The 5,000-nt window shown below is 21.9% G+C and overlaps 1 non-coding gene across 1 annotated transcript in view; it reads right to left on the bottom strand.

Annotated features, from left to right (window-relative positions):
* LOC123303884 overlaps positions 1-263 on the bottom strand; it is a 2,156-nt gene extending 1,893 nt beyond the window's left edge. The window contains exon 1 of the ribosomal RNA XR_006535957.1: positions 1-263. This exon is cut by the window's left edge and continues 1,893 nt beyond it. This is a non-coding gene — a ribosomal RNA (small subunit ribosomal RNA).
* Between the last annotated feature and the right edge of the window lie 4,737 nt (positions 264-5,000).

Raw genomic sequence — 5,000 nt, 5'->3', positions numbered from 1 at the left:
CCAAATTAAACGATGCAAATTAAAATTTACACCGATTGGTTTTGATCTAATAAAAGCATTCCTTCCATCTCTGGTCGGAACTCTGTTTGCATGTATTAGCTCTAGAATTACCACAGTTATCCAAGTAAATGTGGGTACGATCTAAGGAACCATAACTGATATAATGAGCCTTTCGCGGTTTCACCTTAATTTGGCTTGTACTGAGACATGCATGGCTTAATCTTTGAGACAAGCATATGACTACTGGCAGGATCAACCAGGGAACTATTTGTATTTATAATATTAAATATATAATAATATACATGATATTTTTGTTTTCTTATTATAAGAAAAAAAATTTTCATACAATAATTATTAATATATAATAATATTATTACAATTTCATTTTAAATATCAGATGGTCTCACCCATTACTGATATAAATTTTTTTTTTTTTATATCTCTATTGTTTTAAAATTAATAGAAAAAACATATGAGATATATATATTATTATTAATTTTTTTTTTTTTCAAATATATATTTTATTAGTCATTTATATAATTTTTTTGCTTTTACAAAAAGAAATATATAACATGTTATTCATAATAAATATTATTGAATAAAAAAAAAAAAAAATAATTATGATTTTTGTCAGACCATCACCAAATGGGTCTTAAAATATTTCAAACATTTTCTCATACTCGTCGCTAGATTGAAAGCGTCATTTATTTTTTAATTTTATTTAAAAAGTTAATTTTAAATAAAAAACGTTATAATAACACTTAATATTCTCGCTTGGTATGAGGTGAGTCAATGTAATATTATTTATAAAAATAATTTTTATATAAATATTGTGTGCTCATATGGGAGTGTAAAGTTTAAAACTTATAACCCATGAACTTGCTTTGACAAAAAAATTTATATGTTATTCTATTTATAATCAATAATTTAATAAAAAAAAAATTTTTTTTAAATATTGATATAAAAAGATATACATATAGAGGTTTTTTTACAAAATTCTCATTAATTTTTTTACAAAAATAATAATACAATATTTAATATCAAAATAATCCAAACTGATTACCATCCAGACTATTATCAATATATATAAGATTGTATTATTATTCATTTCAATACATATTTATTAAAACTGAGATAAAATTTCATATATTAATAAATATGCATGTGTAAAAAAAAAAATTTTTTATATAATAATTGAAAATGTTTTTGCTATTATTTTGTATACATACATTAAATAATTGATAACAATTTAATACAATGTACACCTAAAAAATAATAACAGCATATACATATTCGAAACATTACTAGCAAAAAAACCAAAATACAATATTAAATATCAAAATAAACCAAACTGATTACCATCCAGAATATTTTGAGTATATATATATATAATTTTGTATATTTTGCGTTCATGTTAATAAAATATATAAATGATACATATTTGAAAAGTGTTATTCTTCTTTCTGTTTTTTCGTAATATCATGGTGTCCATAGACATGCAAAAGCGTCATACCAAGCCATATACATACCTACACCACCTTTGTTGAATGATACACGAACAGTATGAAAATTAAACAACATATTCAATATCATTTTATATTATACTAAAATAAATGTTATTCTATTAAGAAAGTGTATATTTTTAAATTTGGCATTCATTACATAGTCAAAATACAATAATAATATAGATGATACATATACGATAATTGTTATTTTTCTTTCTGTTTTTTCGTGATATCATGGTGTCCATAGAATTGCAACGACGTCATACCAAGCCATATACAACTCTACACCACCTTTGTTGAATGATACACTTAGAGTATGAAAAATAAACAAATTATACTATATCATACTATATCATATATGTAAGACTGTTGAACATAATACCACAAAATACACTATTTCATATAGATATACATTCATTCTTGTCAACATAAAAGTACGTTATAAATGATACATATACAATAAGTTTTATTCCTCTTTCTGTTATTCCGTAATATCATAGTGTCCATAGAATTGCAACGACGTCATACCAAGCCATATACAACTCTACACCACCTTTGTTGAATGATACACGGACACTATGAAAAATAAACAACCTATTCTATACCATTTAATATCATACTAAAACATGAAACAAATGTTATTCTATTAAAAAGTGTATTATTTTATTATATTTAGTATTCATTACACAGTCAACATACATAAATGATACATATACGATAAGTGTTATTCCTCTATCTGTGCATCCGTAATATCATAGTGTCCATAGAATTGCAACAACGTCATACCAAGCCATATACAACTCTACACCACCTTTGTTGAATGATACACGGACAGTATGAAAAATAAACAACTTATACTATACCATACTATATCATATGTGTGAGACTGCTGAACGTAATACCACTAATACACTGTTATACATAGATATACATTCATCTCATTAACTTACACGCACTATCCATCATATATATTAAAGACATTACACCCGGTGCTTCAAACTCAAAATATGATAATGTTTAAAATGGCTTTAAACATCATAAACTTTACAGAATAATCAAAATTTAAAGAAAAAAATTTTAAAAAAAAAATTTTTTTCAGCTAAAAATTTTTATTTTGGGACCAAAAAAATTTTTTTTTGCTTTTATCATATTTTATTAAATGAAATTTATGCATTATAATAAATTATTCAATAAACATTAATAATTATAATAAATTATTAAAAAATTTTTGGAATTAATGCAAATTTTTAGAAAAAAATGTATATTTTTTTTTTATATACAAATCGTACATGTTATATTGCGACAGGGTACCGGTATAATACATGTGATACATATGTAGATTTTCGAAAAAATTTTTATCCTTTTAAATGGTCCTAAATACTATATAAAGGTAAAATATATAGAATTTTTCGGGATTCATTAAAAAATTTTAGGGAAAAAATTTCATTTTATTTTATATACAAATCGTACATGTTATATTGCGACAGGGTACCGGTATAATACATGTGATACATATGTAGATTTTCGAAAAAATTTTATCCTTTTAAATAGTCCTAAATACTATATAAAGGTGAAATATATAGAATTTTTCGGGATTCATTAAAAAATTTTAGGGAAAAAATTTCATTTTATTTTATATACAAATCGTACATGTTATATTGCGACAGGGTACCGGTATAATACATGTGATACATATGTAGATTTTCGAAAAAAATTTTATCCTTTTAAATAGTCCTAAATACTATATAAAGGTAAAATATATAGAATTTTTCGGGATTCATTAAAAAATTTTAGGGAAAAAATTTCATTTTATTTTATATACAAATCGTACATGTTATATTGCGACAGGGTACCGGTATAATCAAGTGATACATATGTAGATTTTCGAAAAAAATTTTATCCTTTTAAATAGTCCTAAATACTATATAAAGGTAAAATATATAGAATTTTTCGGGATTCATTAAAAAATTTTAGGGAAAAAATTTCATTTTATTTTATATACAAATCGTACATGTTATATTGCGACAGGGTACCGGTATAATACATGTGATACATATGTAGATTTTCTAAAAAATTTTTATCCATTTAAATGCTTCTAAATACTGTATAATGCAAATATATATAATAATTTACAGAATTAATACAAAATTTTTATTGTACAAATTCACATTAATAGTTAATTGGTTAAAAAAAAATTTCAATACACAATGGGAATCAGGCTATTTTATTGGAACTTATTTATAATTAATTCATAATATATTTTTCTATATAAATTGATTAATTGTTTTTACATTCACCGTGTAAACGTATACACCATTCAAGTAACATAAAAAAAAAAAAAAAAAAAAAAATTATTATTATATTCTAGTAATACATAATAGTTATTCGCTAAAAAATATTTAATAGACAATAAAAATCTGACTATTCTGTTGTGAACTTATAAATTATTGATTCAAAATATATTTCTCTACCTAAATTTATTAATTGTATACACGCCCCCATGTACGTTGTTCAAGTCATATATTATTTTGCATAAGGATTACAATAAATATTATATAATAAATAAGAGTTAATAAAAATTTAAAATTTATTATCCATTTTAAATTTATCAGCTAAATAAATATTTTTACATTCTTTTAAATTATTACTTTTTATTGTATTAAGAGTATATATCTAGTTTTATTAATCTTAATCCTTTTACAAGCACTAATATTATTTATACATAATATATTTTTATTTTATGTATGGAAAGCATAACTTGCTAAATACATCCTAACAATTTAAAAACTTTTCATTTGATTAATATTATTTACAATAGCTAATATTAATAGAATCTGAATAATCAAAATTATTTCTTTAAATATATGAATTCCGAATGTAAGTGTCCATCATATACTTCATTAAGTTTATATTTGGCTAGCAACCTGTTATGCATAAATTGCTTTAAAGGTTGCCTACTAAACATATTATAATTATAATTATTAACAATTTTTGTCAATTGCGATTGCATTTTTTAGTATAATCAATGGTAGCGATTATAAGTAAAAACAATTAAAATCATTATAATAATTGTTAGCGATTATAATCAATATTGATAAGATGGAAACAAAAAGTGTTTATTCATAAAAAAAGCTCTTTAATTTATTACATTTAAAAACAAAAATTTTCTAACATAATAAATTAAAGAGCATTTATTATCAATACCATTCTTACCATAATCGACTAAAAATATTATTATAACTAATAACTTTATTTATAAATAAGCAACCATTTTATTATTAATAGATTTAATAATATTAATTGTAAATTATAATAATAATCATTATTATTAATATTATTATTATGAATAGTTATTATTATTAATATTATTACATTTATTAGTAATAATAGATGACAGTGCTTATTATCAAAAGCCGTTCCATTTATAAGTATTATGGTTAGCATTAAATATTTATAAGTTCAAATATTTTCGTTAGCATTTATTATAAATATTGT

The sequence above is a fragment of the Chrysoperla carnea genome (assembly GCF_905475395.1).
Source record: "Chrysoperla carnea chromosome X unlocalized genomic scaffold, inChrCarn1.1 SUPER_X_unloc_151, whole genome shotgun sequence".
NCBI classification, from domain to species: domain Eukaryota; kingdom Metazoa; phylum Arthropoda; class Insecta; order Neuroptera; family Chrysopidae; genus Chrysoperla; species Chrysoperla carnea.
This window is presented reverse-complemented; position numbering and strand designations above follow the sequence as displayed.